At 35.1% G+C, this 17,877-nt stretch overlaps 1 long non-coding RNA gene across 1 annotated transcript in view; it reads right to left on the reverse strand.

The window, feature by feature from the left end:
• Window positions 1–895: 895 nt before the first annotated feature.
• LOC150063403 (uncharacterized) overlaps window positions 896–17,877 on the reverse strand; it is a 40,281-nt gene continuing 23,299 nt past the window's right edge. Inside the window, exon 4 of the long non-coding RNA XR_016535420.1 lies at window positions 896–1,249. This is a non-coding gene — a long non-coding RNA (uncharacterized LOC150063403). The remainder of the gene's footprint in view (window positions 1,250–17,877) is intronic.

The raw sequence follows: 17,877 nt of genomic DNA on the forward strand, positions 1-17,877 counted from the left end.
CCTATTAAGACACTGGGAATAAACAGTGTTCTCCCAGCTGTGGGAGTATCTTTAATCCAGTCAAGCTGACATTTAAAATCAACCATTTCACACACTTAGACATCAACTTCAAATAGTTTATTTGGCAAACACTTAAGACACTTGCTGGGTCACTCCTATAACAGATACACCTTGTTATTTTTATCAACTATCTTTTCTTTTTAATATTTTTAATCCATTGTACAAAGGGGTTACATTTCCATAAGTCATTAGTACAGTGTTCTTTGACTGAGACACTTTATTATTAAATGTTAAAAGGCCAAGTGACTGAAATCATTTAGATTTTCAGTTAATCTTCTGTGGGAAAAAAGTGGTAGAATTCAAAGAAGTTTAAACACTGACTTTTCTGGAAAAAGTTAGCGTTTCTCAGAGATGTGTTTTCCCACTTCTCTAAACCTGATGAGAACTACTAGTGAAGTGTATGCCATTATGCTGATGGTCATTTCTTGTCCCCTTCTAGATGCACAAGAGTTGGGAGAGCATCCCATCTATGAAAGATCTCTACAGGTGGTCCTGATGTACAGCAGCCATTGGTAATAGGAATGACTGCCAGTTTCCCCTTTCCCCTCCATCTTCTGAAGCTTCACCACCAAGATCCGTGGAAGACAGTGTACTTGTTAAGAATGGTGAAGTAGTTACAAAACAGTCCTTCAGATTTGGAAGATTGGGCCTGCTTCTCAAAGCTGTGGACAGATGTTGCGATGCCAGATCACTGTTGGTTTCTGTGGCATCTCAGGTGGGTGATGGGATCTCCAGGTTCTCTCCACATGACTTGTCCTTCGTTCATCTATGCGTCCACAGTGTACATTCAAACCCCTCAGAGCATTACATCTTTAACCATTTTTCCCTTCTTGGATTTTCCCAAACTGTTACTTTCTTAGAAGTCTCCCATATTTTTTCTGTTTTGTTTGCTTCTGTGCTTAATTTTAAATGCTAAGTATTCACATTGCCTCTTTAGAAGACATAGGCCTGGTAAATTCCTAGTTCCTAAGGACATTTTTCTCTGGGAAGCCTCCAGGTCACAGTGCTCATCTTCCCCTCCCCTCTTCTTGGTCTTAATGACTATATCCTTTCATGTAGTTAGAAATTCATGTTCCCATATCAGTGGCTCATGCTTATAGTACTAGGTACTCATACGGCTGAGGATCGTAGTTCAAATCTTGCTCATGCAGAGAAGTCCTTGAAACTCTTCTGTTGGTAGAGTGCTAGCCTTGAGCAAAAAAAAGTCAAGTAAGACCATAGGCCTTAAATTCAAGGCCCAGTATCAGCACACACACACACACACACACACACACACACACACACACACAGAAATTTGTATTTTGTCAGTTCATTAGATACAATTTTCACTTTACTATCTGAGCATATGATGCTGAATGGATAATAAATATTTCTCTGACAAATATTGCTCTGCCATTAATTTTTTAAATGTGTTTATGGTTTATCTTTCTAATGGAATGGCAAACTCTTTGCTTGCCACTTCATCTTTCTGCAAATTCAAGAAGCAGCTATGCCCTGTAATTTCTTTTCTATATCAAAATTCCTGAAATTCAATTCAAATTCAGAAAGAGACTTTCCTGTTGAGAATTATTATTGGGTTTGCCAAATACACAAAGCAAATATAATCACTTGCTTTTAGTACAAAAATCCATATTATTTCCCCAGCATTATATGTTGCTGCTTGAAGTATCTCCAAAAAGTACATTTAAAAATGTATCTTACTTATTCTATATACATAAGTTCTCCCTAAACTGTGAATTTTTAAAGGTACATTTCAGAAGTCACAAGAAAACTTTGCTTCAGAGCAATTTCTAAAATCCCTTTCTGGGACACTCTATAAAATGTTCTTTCAAGAAGATGAATCCATTAAGAACTTCATGCCTTAGTTCCTTCTGTGGCTAATCATAAACAATAGAACATGAATCAAGGGCTGGATAGATTTATGATCCTTCTTTCCTTGGGATTTCTCAAAGTCATTTTATATTGCCTCATTTGGGGTTTCAGCCTAAATGTTTATAATAGGAAAACAGTGTCATAAGATAGTACGTGTTCAGAACTCTCTGAAACTGAAAGAGAGCCATTGGCTAAAGTATTTTGTATTATAAGGACACAATAAAATCATTCTTATCGCTGGCCTGGTAGTTCGTGCTTGTGATGCCAGTCCTTGGAATGCCAGAGATAGGAAGACCATGAGCTACATAGTAAGTTCCTGGCCAGGCTAAACTATATAGAGGTACCTTGTTTCAAAAAGGCAAAAATGAAAAGAAAAATTAAGTTACTCACTCAGGTAGAAGTAAAAGGGGAGAGATTTCATATAAGATTTAATAGAAAAATAAAATATAGCTTACCATCTTTGTGCAGCTTGGGGTTACAACAAAACTCAGAAAGTGAACAAATGATTATATCTCAAGGATAGCAAGGCCTTTCTTTGCTAATCTCATGGCATCTATATCATTTTCTTACTTTTCTGAAGATTGACTTTATGTTACTTTCTTTTTGTGTCAATCCTGGGGCTTGAACTGTCACCTAGGAGCTGTACCTGAATGTATTCACTCAAGGCTAGTGTTTACCACTTGAGCTACAGCTCCACTTCTGGCCTTTCAGTTTATTGGAGATGAGAGTCTCACAAACTTTCCTGCTGGGCTGGCTTCAAACTGTGGTCCTTAATTTTCAATTTCCTGAATAGCTAGGATTATAGGTATGAGCCATGGGTGCCCACTAAAACTGGCTACTTCAGCACTTTTCATGACACTTTTCAATTCCTTTAGTTAACAAAATTAATTTGAACCTAGATCCCATCATCTGCTCCATCAGTCTGCAGGCATTCCCATGTCCAGTAATCTGTGGCTAAGAAATGGTCAGAGATTGGGCTTTTTAGCTCTACCTGAGACCTACAAGTAAACACACTGAACAGAACATATGCAGGACAGATAAGCTGGTAAGGATGAAAGACTCATGAAGTACAGACAACAGACTTTAAAATAACTGTGTTGGTAATTTCAATAAGATAGAGGTATGATTCAAAATTTCACCCAAACTCGGAATGTACACAATCCTACAGAATACATTTGAAAAAGCATGAAATAGAAATTTTCGGGCTCAAACCTGTATCAACTAAAAACTCAATGAGTAAGTCTAACAAACCAGGCTCAGTTAAAAAGCCAGTCCTTAAACTGAGATGTAGGTAAAAGGAACTATTTAGAATAAACAAAACAGATACTAGTCATATACCTCAAAACGAGGAGGTTTGCCATAAAAAGGCAAACATTTATCCTTGGTACCAGAAGAGGAGGAGAATGTCCCAGGAAACACTGGCAAATATGATGGATATAAAATTGCCAATGTTGATGAAAAACGTCATTCACGAAATTTACAATTTTAAGTATGGGAAAACAAGGAAACTGTCTAAATGGTTATACTTATCACATCATCTGTGACATAATACTAGGTATCTATTAACTTTTCTATTACTAGGGTTTGAACTCAGGGTCTCATGCTGGGTTGGCTGGCTTGCTCACCAGGCATACCACTCAAGCCACATCTCTATCCTGGCTTTTCACCAGGATATATAATTATATTTTAAGGACTAAGAATCACAACAAATCAGAGAAAGGCTGGATAAGTGGGACTGCATTAAACTGCAGAGCTTTTGTATGGCAAAGGACATAGCTAGTAAATTAATTAGGAAGCCTACAGAGTGGGAGAAGATCTTCACCAACCATACAACAGACAAAGGCCTCATATCTAAAATATATCAATAGCTCAAAAAATTAAATCACTCCAAAACTAATCTCCAAAGTAACAACCATCCCATTAAAAAATGGGCCAAAGACTTAAAGAGAGTCTTCTCTGAAGAAGAAACAAAAATGGCCTATAGACACATAAAGAAATGCTCAACATCTCTGGTCAGAAAAGAAATGCAAATCAAAACAACACTAAGATTACACCTCACTCCAGTTAGAATGGCCAGGATCAGGAAAAGGAAAACCAATAACAACAGATGCTGGAGGGGATGTGGCCAGGAGGGATCACTACTACACTGTTGGTGGGAGTGCAAACTTGTTCAACCACTATGGAAAGCAGTATGGCAGTGCCTCAAAAGGCTAAACACAGAGCTTCCCTATGACCCAGCAATTCTACTACTTGGCATTTACCCAACCATCCAGAAACTAGGGCATACTAAATCCACTAGCACATCAATGCTCATTGCAGCATTATTCACCATATCAAAGATATGGAACCAACCCAGATGTCCCTCAGTTGATGAATGGATCCACAAGATATGGTATTTGTACACAATGGAATTCTATGCTGCTGTCAGAAAAAAATGACATTGACCCATTTGTTAGGAAATGGAAAGACTTAGAAAAAAATCATATTAATCGAAGTAAGCCAGACTCAAAGGAACTTAGGCTCAATGGTTTCCCTCATTCATCATAACCAGTAGAAACCTTGGGCTCTAATAGCAAAGATTTGCAATAGAGCAAAAACTTGATACATAAGGCCATATAGTATGAAGCTAATTGAATGGACCTCTAGGATATTGAATCAAAAGCCATACAATGAATGATTGCTGTACTTAAGGTGCTATGTTATTTCTCATCTCTTTTGCTGTTCCTTTGTTATCTCATATTGTCACAATATCTCACTTTGTTATCTGATATATTGGATACATTTGTATTTGGTTACTTGAAATTGGACAGGGAAGGGGGGAAAACCAAAAGAGGGGTGGGGGGAGGGTAATGGGGACCAAGACATGTGTAAGGGTATCAATGTATGTTAATTAATGCACCTTCTATCTGGCAAATATCATGTAACCCTTTTATTAAATACAATAAAAAATATTTAAAAAATAATTATATTGTAGATGGACTCTTTCTAACTTTTCAGTCCACTCTGGCTTCAAATTATAATCCTCTGGATTTTAGCCTCCTGAATAGCCAGGATTACAGTTGTGAACCACCAATGTCTGGCATAGTATCTATCAATCCCTATTAAACAAAAAAATGTCTCTAGCTTCAATATTCCCAACACTGTATTTCTGAAAATGAACATGTTAACTCAAAATTTAAAATAAGGAAATAAATACTAAGATTTTAAAGTATGTGTTTATATTTTTTCTGATTGTATTTTCACTATAATGATACATATTTTATTTTCAGAAATAGAATTTCAGAGACAAAAGCAATTTGAATTCAATTATAACTATTGTTCCTTTGCAAATAAATTGTATGCCTATTTTATGGCAACAGATTGCAACATCAAAAATTGATATCTTTATTTAAGATACATGAAATAATAATGATTTAGAACTAATTGGAATCCCAGGGAAATATTTACTAAAACAGTCCACATTTTCTGAAAAATAACAAAAAAATGATACTCGTTGAAGAGCAACAATAAAGAAAAATCTTATTCTGAAATAATTGGATTTATACTTCCATTATTCAACCAGTAATTTCATAATCACTCAAAGGAAAGTAGATTAGACACTTTCAGACATACACAGGCTTCCTTCTACAGTTATCAATGACAGGGACAATGTTAAGAGGAGATCTTAGAATAGCTTTCACCAAGGATAATGTATCTCAGTTTAAAATTTCACTACTGACATGTAACCATGACAGCGGGGAGGGCCTGTCTATAGCTTTGAACAATAAAGAGATAGTATCTTTTAGCACTATATCCATCAAAAAGATTAAGTAATGAAACAGGACACATTTCTGTCACTTCTGCATTTGCCAGCTGTGCAAGTACACAAAGGGGGGGGGGGAAGTCATCAGTTTGAACAGCATTTTCCAATCTGGAAGCTTTTAGGAAAATTACAGGGCACTGAAGAGCTACAGTTCACATTAGGACTGATTGCTGTTACAGTCAAAGGGGGAAAGATTCCACATCTCTTCACAATAGGGATTTGTCTTACATGAGCAAAACCAACACCTTCCATATTCACAAAATGAATGCAATAGCAAATCTCCAAAAGTCGCATTTCACTGACTCTTTAGCGTGAAATTGATTTTGATTTTCATGAATGCCAGGCAGTTTTGACCATAGTGTCAACATCTGCCCAGGTAACAGTTTGCTAGATAGATGCTTAAGCTCCCTACCAAGCTCTGTCTCAGAGATTTCTGGTGCCTGTTAATTTTGATAGCTGTCTTGATTACAAAAAAAAAGTAAATTTCCATTATTCAGGGTAGCATCACTCAAGTGATTCTATTAAACAAAATTGACTTCCTGTCTTGGCCAATAGGAGGAAGAAATGTTTGCTAGCTTCAACCCTGTCACTTGGAAAAAATAACCCAGTCAGCCCTTCAAGATTATTTCTCCTGAATTTTAGCTCAGAGAAAACAGAGAACAACAAATATATTACAGCTACTCAAAAAAATGAGGAACAAGGTGGTTGGTCATTTCTGGAACAAATTCTAAATCAATTGTGCATTGAGTAAAAGAGGTTTTATTAGTAGCTTGGCAGAGTGGCTCAAGTGGTAGTGCACCTGCTTAGTAAGCACACAAAAAAGTTTTAACAGCATGAAATCAAGAAAGGATTACAGAAGTCTGCCCAAACTAGAGAGGGAGATTTGTTCCTAATAGACACATTCAAGGATAGTTAGATGCCAATTGCTTCTCAAAATAAATAAAAATGATACAATACTTTTGATATGTCCAGCCTAAATTTTATGGAAGTGTTAATTGATAAATAGATCCAAAGGGATTCAGGGACCACAAAACTGAACTTTTCAATACATTTTTTAAAGAGAAAGAAATAATTGAAAAGCCAATGTTACAATAAGTTTAAAAATACGAACTGTGCAAAGCTGCTTGACTTTTATTTGAGCCTCAGTATTTTCATTTACAAAGTAGAATTCTATCTAACCTTGTCCCTGGAATGCAATCAAGTTAAGTGACTTCACCAAGTAATACCTCTCAATGTGGATATCATTATGCACACTCACAATCACCTTGGAAATGTGTCCAGAAACAATCTGACGGATGAAAAATATAAACAATTGAATTTAATTTTTTTCTATGGAGTCATAATTTCCTCCACAGAAAAAGTATGCTATTCAGTTGTGTTTGAGTAAAATGACAAACCAGGGAGTGGCACCTCACCGGGAATTTGAACCTATGGACACCAGTGTTCACTCATTTTCACTATTAAAAAAAAGTTAAGAGTGGTAGGTCAGACCACAGTGGTGAAGGTGAAAAACTATGGGTCTTTGGGCTCCCCATGAATGACCCCAATCTTTTATTCTAAGACTAAGGGTATCAGAAAATGAATAATCAAAGAGAGACATAAGCCTTTTAGGACACTCCTAAAAGGCATTAAGCCAACTAATTAGCCATTATGTAATTAGACATCGGGACATTGGCTTTCTTTGTGACCAGTAGAGCTTGACATGCATTCCTTACCTAGTCTTGAGAACAACAGAGGTGCAGACCTCTTCCACACAGAATAGTCCGCTTACTCTGTGCATGCAAGGCTGTGTGATTTGCCTTTCAGAGTGAAGTTCTACTAGATTTGTTTTTCTGTAAGTCCCCTTGTGAAGAAATGTCATTTTGTCGTGATGTTCCCAACATGGTATAATTACATTTTCTTGACCTTTCAATTTGAGATCACTATATTTGTTTGCTTGGTTTTTTTTTCAAACCAGAGTCATGTTAGTTCAGCTATCTTTTCAAAAGACCCACATACTGACAAGTAGAGGCATTAAGCTCTTAGAGTTCTTGCTGTGGAAAAAAATCATTTCTTAGGGCATTTTATGTCAAAACCAACTTATTTTAAGGAAGAATCAAAAAGTTGAGAAAATTTAAGACTTTTGACTTCTGACAGTTTCATTTAATTTTGGGGGGTTTATTACTTATTTATTTATTACCTGCATTAATTGTATGAGAGGCATGACTCAATATGATATGTCCAGGCATGTATACAATATATTCCAAACAGTCTCTCTCCTCTATCCCTTCGCATTTTACATTTTTTTAGTCCCCTAAGTAGTTTTACCTCTGCTTGCACTGGTTTAAATTAAATATAAATGTGATATAGGAATTATCCGGGTACACAATGAAAAGATGTTTGTATTTTAAAGTAAGATAGTACATTAAAGAACCTAATTATGTGAATAGGCCAGAGCTTCTATCTACTCTCAAATTGATAGATACAGATATTTCCTGTTTTGATGGTATTATGTTCTTATATATTATCCTAGCATATTATAAAATATGCTTCAGATATATGAGTGAAATAGGAATTACAGTTTTATTCACTAGTTGCCTTGAAATGTGTCTGAGTTGATTAATAATTGCACCAATGGTATATTAAAGTTTTGACTTCTTTGTAAAAAAAGAACCTAACAGCTCCAGAAGATATAAGCTATTTAATATTCCAGATACCATAATCCATCTTTAAGTCTTAGTATAAATGTACTTACAATGGTTATCAAAATAGCCTGTCCTTTATAGAGGAGGCAACAATCTGGTTCCTAGCAGCCTAAAGCAGAATCACACTGACTTGAGCTCTGAGGAGTGAGTTGGGGACCTCTGCAGAATGAATGGACTTTCTCAAGGAAGATACTCTGTGTCTGAGGGAGTTCTGTCTAATCCACACCCCCTAAACTACAGGGCTCTTTTGGCCTCCAATATGATTCCATTCATCCTAAAACTACACTTCTCAAGAAAGTGGTTGAACCACTCATATTGTGATTTCTAACATATTCTCCTTGAGACAGCACCAGTGTTATAAAGCAAACCAACTATTCTTTTGTAAAGATTTAGTCATAAGGATTTAATGTAATAAATGCAGTTACTTTATAGTTTTCTCTGGTAATATGGACATTACCTTGGTAACACACCAGTCACCTTTCTAGTCTACTTAAAGGCACTATTCCATTAGGGTTTAAAATTAGAAGATTCTATGGGAAATTATTCTACTTTCACTGGCAATATGTTGAATTATATCAGTAGTACATATAGGCAGATTGCTATAGGTTTCTATATTTTTCTCACAATATTTTTCTCGCAATTATTAAATGTGGTATATATTTGTTGTCAAGCATTTGAAAAAATAGAGAAAAAAATTCTAAGAGTTGCTTACAATACCTTTGCCAGAGATAATAAATCACTATTTTGGAATTTTTGTATTTAATGAGCTATCATTTCACGAAATTCCACACATATTCTTTAGAGTAATTTGTGGCTTTGGAAACTTTATTATCAATTCTCAAACTTCTTCAGGCAAAGTGGGATGAGGAGGGAAAGCAGCAAAAATGAGTAGAGAGAGAGAAAAAAAGAGCTCAGAATCACTTTTTTCAGCTTAAAACTTACAATAAGGAATTAAATGGCCCTTTCAAAGTTATTCCCAGAAGCCTCTGCTCTCATGGTCTCATTATGAAATTTTACCATTATCAAATTCAGAACAGATCTTACACTTGGGTAAAATACTATTTCCTGTTTCATTTCTATGGTATCCAGCCTAATTTCATCGCCTTCCCTGAGTCTATACTTTTCTAGGTGTCCTCTTCCTACTACTTGAATCTCCTCCTACACCAATGGTTGTCACTTTGTCCTGGATGTAGCCCAGGAGACAAAGAATAATAAGGATTGATGCTTGGTAAAAATGTAAATTGAATACAAAATAAGAGAGAAAACGTTTATGAAAAATAGCACTAGAGTTTTAAACTTGGTTTCTTTATTTTGTATTTTTTTAAGTTCACAAAAAGCTTTACAACATGTGTTTTCTCTCTTGAACATCAAGGCTAAATTTATGGTAAGACAATAAAAGTTTTGTCACATCACCAGTTGGGCATTACTCAACAATCAATAGACCTTCTACAAATAAGAACATTTAGTAAGATACACTGTCTAGAACACATCTGAATATATCTATCCTAAATTAAACTTTAAAAAGGCATTTAAAGAACAAAAACCAAATAAACTGTTTAACACTGACAACCCTAGCAGAATGCTGGCAATGCCAAGCTATACACAGCTCTAAATGCCTATGTTTAAACCGAAATATATTAGCAATACACTAACAATTTCAATAAACAACTCATTTATCTATTATAGTATCTCAAATTTTACTTTTAAACTTTTAAAACCATCTTGATTAAAGGAACTGAATTCTGGGAGTAAACTAAGGGAAAGGAAAAATGCTGGAACGATTAATAAAATCAACATCAATACCTTCTTAATCTTTCTAAAGTGAGCCACACCATTATTCACACTGAAGAATAGCAGAGATAATATTTGGGACTTTTACTGGGCTTATACTTTATAAATGCTGGATAAGTCAAGAAGTTCTATTTCAAAGAGAGGAAAACTCAGGTGGTCTTAGAAAATGAATGTGGCTTTCATCCATTAAAATTATTTATAGTGCTATTTCCACTTTCAATATTATTTTAGGTACTTTTAGATGATATCAATAAAGGGCATAAAATAAAGTCAGACTTGAAATGAGTATATGTTGGAAATGGAGAAAGAATGGAAGAATAATGCAATTGGGCAGTAATAACAAACATGATTGTGCCACAGGACCTCCATACCACATATCTTGACAAGATCATTTTAATAAACCAAATAATTTTTACTTGGTGCAATGATATCTGAAAGTAAATAATAACAATGACATCTACGTTTATGAAATCTATGGCTTATGTTTTCAAGAAAAAAAAACCAGCTATATCAAGAGTATCATGGTGAATTTCACAGCATTAAGCAACATATAATGTTTTCTTTTTTTTTTTAATTTGATAGATCATCTAGTAATTTGCCCTTAGTAAGTTTCCCAGAGTTTTGAGAACCCTGATTACTGGACAAATTTTCCTTTGTCAGTGGCTGTACACATTAGCAATTGCTAATTGTTTCATTTCATATTCATATTAAAAGGAACAGAAATAGGGTTAATATAGTAAGCTTTTTATAATGATACGGTATAACAACGTTTCCTAATAACTCAATTTAATAGCACATGAAGGCAAACATTTCATATATTAACCTTCAATATGGATAAATGAAATGGCAGAATTATTTCTATCTATTTTGTCTTAAAATTTACTGGTATGTTTCATTTAGTCTCATCCTATATGACCTTATATGTCTAGGTTTTGCACTATTGTAATCCTCTACTAGGAAAGTCCTAGATGTACACTAATTATTACAAAAGAAAGGATCTCTAGGATATGGAAACAAGAGCTTTATCTTGAATGATTGTTATTCTTAATGTAACATGTTATTTCTCTTCTCCCCTGTTGCTCTTTGGTTAATCTCATATTGTTACTGTATGTGCCTGTTACCTGGTATATTGTATATATGTTTATTTGAAATAGGAAAGGGATGGGGGGAAACAAGATAATAGGGAAAGGGTGGGGAGAGGGAAATGGGGACAAAAACATGAGAAGGGGTATCAATGTATGAGAAGCAATGCACCTACTATCTGGCCAATGGAACTGTAACCTCTCTATAAATTACCTTGATAATAAAAAATAAAATGAAAAAAATGTCCTGGTACATGGAATCTCAAAGTCAAGGAAACACTTTTTCCTCAAACATTTTTTATTTTTTAAATTTTATTTCATTGTTGGGGTAATGTAGAGGGATTGTAGATACACTCATCAGGTAGTGAGTACATTACTTCTTGAACATTGATACCCCTTCCCATGTTTTTTTTTATGGCAAACTATAAAAACTGTTCTAAAACTATTTTATACCTTAGCTTATTTCATTTTATTATATGAATTTTAAATTATTACTTTTTAGGAATTAAAAGCTTAGAAAAATTAAATATATTCCTGAACTTCATTACAACCTCCTGCAATTTGATTCTCATATGTAAAATATTATTAATTAAAATTTTTATCCATTAAATCTGCTTAATTTTTATATAATAAATGCAAATTATGCTATTTAAAGCAGAAAATTACTTTAATATTTCATGAAATGCTTATTAAATTGTCTTTTATTTCTATTTAGATATTTAATTTGCTTTTGAGTGCTTTTTCTAATCAAAATTGAGCCACTAAATATTTGCAACCAGCTATACCACTGAACAATTAAAACTGTTATAATGCAATGTATCTTCTGATTCCTACATGATATGAACCTAAAGATTATTGTTTTTTAATAGCTTTCAAATACCAAAACATTACAAGTAATAATGATTGAGACACACATATTTTACATTTTAATTATCTAAATTAAACTCTCAGGCTGGTGAGAGATATAAAAACCAGTTTCATTTTCTTTGTGAAGTGATTCTTACCACACTACATTCAAAATTATGCCAGATCCATCTTTCATCTTCTATCACCAGTGCTACAACCTGACTCTAGGATCATCATAATCCTCTTATTTCACTTACTGGTCATTTACTGCTTACTCCAATTCTGATCAAGCCAGTCTTCACACTGACCAGTTTCTTAGATGCTGTCATTGCCTTGGTTAAACATCCCCAATGGGTTTCCTCTGTGGTCAGCACACAGCTACAGACCTTAGCCTCCAGCTTTCAAGCACTAGTTTCTCACACTATTGTTACTTTTTCTGCTTTCTTCTTCTACTCTCTCTAAATTCACTCCCTCTAGACTCAAGGCCTCTACCCAATCCATACCATTCTTTCATCTGAAAAGAACTTCCTTTAAATCTTCATAGCAGACAACCTTTGCCTAATTCAGAGCTCAACCCTAATATTATGTTCATAGGAGACTTTTTTGAAACATCTTCACTCTATCAGACACTATCACACACTGTTCTATTTTCTCATACACTGATAGAATTTATCACTCTATGAGATTACTTTTCTTAGTGATGTGTTTGTTTTGTTTTATTGTTTATTGGTTTACTGATTTTGATGTATTATTGGTTAGCTCCATTAAGAGAATGAAAGGTCTAGAAAAGCAAGAACTTGCCAGCTTCATTCTCCATTTTATCTTTCCCCAATGCCCAGAACAGTCAATCCCTCTTTAGGACTTCCATGAGCCAAAAGCACTTTTGCCTTTTGGGTTCCTGCTTTATTAAAAAAAAGATTGGGAATTAAATTTTATGACTACATTGACATAATTACGAATATACTAAATCACATATTAAAACTTTTCTGTAAGCTAAGTTCTTTTTCTTTTGATTTAAAAGAAATTAAAATGTTTGGGGCTTTGGCTTTGTTCTTCCTGTACCTAACAACTGCCAGCTGAGCACAGTTGCCTGAGGCCTGATAGGTGCTCAATTATTGAGAGGATTGAGTGTATTAATGAGCAGTGGGCAGCAATTTATGATAGTTAGATGCTGTCTCACTTCCTATTCAGCTGGCTAATAATTACTTGGAATCTTGGATTTATAAACAACGAGGACAAAACTCACATGGTTTTCCATCTGCTCTCAACTCTCTGAAGTTCAGTGGCAGTTATAGTCTATACTATATCACTCAGTCTTTTATTACACACATCTACCATCTTTTATTGCTTTTGTGATTGTTTCAAGTGTTAGCCTTATTCCAGTCATTATATTATAGATTCATGCAGGGCTGGAGTTTTATTGTATTCTCCCCTTAAATGCCCTTAGTGTCCAATGTAGACATGCTCATTATTTGTCTGACTGCACTTTTAAATGATCATCTACAGAAAATATAGAAAAGATAAATGAGTTGATTTATGGTTGATGATAGTTGAAGAAAGAAATAATATGGTTATACAGGACGTAATGGCTATTCTAACACAGTACTACTCCATCTTTTCCACATCGTGGCATAAGAGACAATGGTCCTGCAGAGGTCTAACTAAATGGATGAGACTGCCTACACCTCAGGTTTGTTTGAGAACTCTGAATGTCCCAAACTTCAGAAGGCCAACCTTTCAGGGAAGTTTTAGCATATTAATAGCATAGCTCTCATGCAAAGTTTCTCTGAGGCCAGTTGTAGTTGCTGATGTGGAATTATTAACTTGCCTACCAGCAAAGAACTGGCTAGAGCCAACTTCTACATTTTTAAGAATTGTAGACATCATGAAAGCTAAAGTGTACCAACTTACAAATCACTAAATTATATTAGGAACTAAAGGAAAAGAATCTGGGAATATAGCTCAGTTATAGAGTGATTGTCTAGCTCTGAGTTCCATCCCCAATATAGCAACAGAAAAATAAACTTAAAAAACAAAGGCCATAAATTCTTGCATATCCTATTTTAGTGCTGTACATTTCTTATGGTTCAATATTAACTATGATTTTGAGACGGTTTCTTTCTACTGTAGTTTCTCAGTGGAAATGAAGTATAAAGTTCTATTCTCAGCTCTACCCAGTTTTGTGTTCAGTGATGTCTCATTGTAAACTTGAAGATGGTCTTAGGTGGAAGTCTTGAGCATCTCTCCACAAAGACAAGTCAACAGCATTACAAAGCCATTTTTTTTCTACCTAATGAACCTGCTGTTTAGGGTGTATCCACCATTACTACCCTCTTTCTCATCCTTTTCTCTCTCAGCAGCTTCTAATTTCCCTCAGCCTTCCTTGACTCTCTAAGGCCCACACATAGGATTAACAACAGAATAAACATCAGAACAGTAAGAAGAGTCTAGACTATGAGTCAGGACATAGAAATTCCACACTGCCTCCCTTTAGAGATCTCAGATTAGTTATATTACATTGCATTTTGAAAACACTGTTTTCTTATTTTTTAAGTCTGAACAGGATTGGACTATGTGATATCAAAGTCCCTTTTAAATCAGAACTTCTGTTTTGTTTTATTCTAGAATGTTATGACTCATTGTTAGTTTTTGATTCAAGTACTGGCTGTTATCCTACCATCCACGTGGCCCTTTGTTCTCTAGATATTGTGCAGGCTGCAGACAGTGACCTAATGTTGCCTAGCATGAGAAAACTCTACCTTTTGATTGTGAAAACAGCTTGGAATCAATATGAATATTAGTTTAGCATATGGACTTCTACATGAAAGACATTTGGATTTAAATTTTACTTTACTTCCCTATTTATATGACATCAAAGCAGTTATTTGTAGATGTTTTTCATGTAGTGTAATGAATAGGAGTTTATAATAGGATTATTGTTAAGATTACAATGTATGGATATTATTTAATATGCATCATTGCTTTTAAAATGTACTTCCTACCAGGTGCTAGTGGTTCATGCCTGTAATCCTAGCTACTCAGGAAGCTAAGATCAGAGGATCTTAGCCAGTCTGGGCTAGAAAGTTTTGTCTCCAATTACCCATCAGAAAACCAAAAGTGGTGCTGTAAATCACAGTGATACAATGCTAGCCTTTAGTGGGAAAAAAAGCTCAGGGAGAGCTGGATGCTGGTAGCTCTTGCTTGTAATCCTAGCTACTCAGGAGGCTAAGATCTGGGGATTGCAGTTCAAAGCCAGCCTGGGCAGAAATGTCCCTGTGAGACTCTTATCTCCAATTAATCACTCAAAAATGGGAAGTGGCAATCTGGCTTTAAGTTGTAGAGCAGTAGCCTTAAGCAAAAGTAGCTCAGCGACAGAGTCCTGGCCCTGAGTTCAAGCTCCATAACTGACAATATTAAATTAAATTAAAATGCATTTCACTAAAACAGAAATAGTAAGACAAATGTAAGATTGTGTGCTATAAAAAGCTCTTTCATGTCCCATAATAAATGAAATAAGACTAAGAAGGGCACTAAAAAGCAGTCTGTCTTTAAAAATTTTGTGGATATGGAATTTCAACAGAGTTAAGTCTATAAAATTGGAAGGATTCACTAAACAAACTGGTTGGAGGAGAAATCATTTTCTTATAAAAATAGAATTATGTTGGATACTCATCTCCAAATTTGTACATCTCAAAGCAGACCTCTTGTCATCCAATATTATTATTAGACCCTTGAGTGCCAGAGGTTAATAGTGTTTTAGTTCTCTAAATTGTTGTACTATGTATTATTATATTCTATATACTAATTTCTCAACATATTTTCATTTCCATATGACTTTTCTGTGCCATAATCCCTTTAATCCATAAGGATTTTTTTATCCAGAAAATATTTTATTTCTAATTTGATAAGATAAATAACATGCATAGATGAACATATCCAATTATCACAGATATTTTACTCATTTTCTACAAACATTTCTGAGTTCGATGAAAAAAATTCACTTGAAAGTAGGTATTTTTTCTTTTTCCATGAGCTTTTTTTTAAAAAAACAATTTTTAGTGTTCCATCACTGTAACAAAAGTGGAAAGTTGTACTCTACCTCACAGTTGTGGATGTTTCTATCCATGATGATTTAGTGCAGCATGGCAAAGAGATTTTGTTTGATTGTTATGTGTACTAACCTCATAGCATCCAGGAAACATCAAGGAGAAAATGGGCCCAGGATCCCAATATTCCCTTCAAGGGAATACTTCTAATGAACAAATTTCCTTCCGCTACCCTCTACCTCCTACAGGTAGGTTTACCATCTCCTAATAACTCTTTGGCTTGGGGACCAAGCCTTCTACCCATGGACCTTTGTAGACACTTATACAGTCTGTGCCAGGTTCTAGCTCTTCTCTATGAACTAGTGAAATAAATGATTCCTGGATTTAGAAAGGATTCACCTGGGCAGTTCTGATCTGGGGTCTTCATTGAGGATGAATTAGTACATTGACTATAATGACCACTTGGCAAAAAAAGCTAGGGCCTGTTTGCCTTCTTCCCCTTCTCTCCTCCTTCCTGCCCCATTCTTCTCCTTCTCCCTCTCCCTCTCCCTCCATATTGTCTCAGAGTTTTTCCATGCTTCCTCACAATGTGAGTAGTTTGGACTTCCTCATAACATGCTGTCCTTAGAATGGCTGGATTGTTTATACAGTGATTCAGAATTTTAGTACACATTTCTGCAAACAATGTGGGAGTCATATCATCTTTTCTGACCCAGCTTCTGAAGTCACACTCTGTCACGTTTGCCACATTCCTTTGGTAATAATAAACTCACACATCCACTCATGTTTAAGTAGAGTGTTTTAAGACTCCTCTGAGGTAGGAATATGGAGGTTATGATAGGGATCATTGTGGTCATCTTTAGAAAGCATAATCTAACACAGATAGCTATGGAAAATGCTGAATTTTGAACTTGGGCTCTTTCCTACCAAGTCTGTTTACTCAGCTGCACAGTACAGCATTCTTGAAAATTTGTATGTAAGATTATAACAGGGAAGTAGGCTTCTTGGAAAAGGTAAATGATTAACAATGTATTAGTAGTACTGAATTTCAATTTCTCTTACCTGGAGAAAACCTTAGTTAAATTTGAAAAAATGAAAATAAAGACAGTAGTTTCTTTTTGTCTTTCTTTTATGGCTTCTTTGTGACTTCAGATAGTTTTATTCAAAATTATTCTGTCTGGGGCTGGGGGCATGGCCTAATGGTAGAGTGCTTGCCTAGCGTACAGGAAGCCCTACATACACAGAAAAATCTGGAAGTGGTGCTGTGGCTCAAGTGGTAGAGAACTAGCTTTGAAAAAGCCCAAGGATAGTGCCTAGGCTCCAAGTTCAAGCCCCAGGACTGCAGAAAAAGAAATTATTCCTAGATAACACTTTGCTAATATTAATGATCTCATTGTTTGCAGAAAATGTGTAGCTTTCCTAATGTATGTGTTCAAGAACTTTGAACACAGTATTGCAAAGAAGACATCTTCCCAGGAAAGAAGTTATAATATGTTTGTGAATGTCCTTGCTTCTGAAGAGCTGTATCTTTGTCTACTTGCTTGATTCTACCTTAGTTCCCTATCTTCACATTTGTGACTTCTTTTGAACTCTGTAGTACATGACCTGATTGGATAAAGTGACTTCCTGATGGGCATGTATGTTGAACACAGAACCTTGTTTAATAGAGACTCACATGTCAAGTCACTTCTTAT

The sequence above is a fragment of the Megascapheus bottae genome, chromosome 5 (assembly GCF_031878675.1).
Source record: "Megascapheus bottae isolate mThoBot1 chromosome 5, mThoBot2.hap1, whole genome shotgun sequence".
NCBI lineage: Eukaryota > Metazoa > Chordata > Mammalia > Rodentia > Geomyidae > Megascapheus > Megascapheus bottae.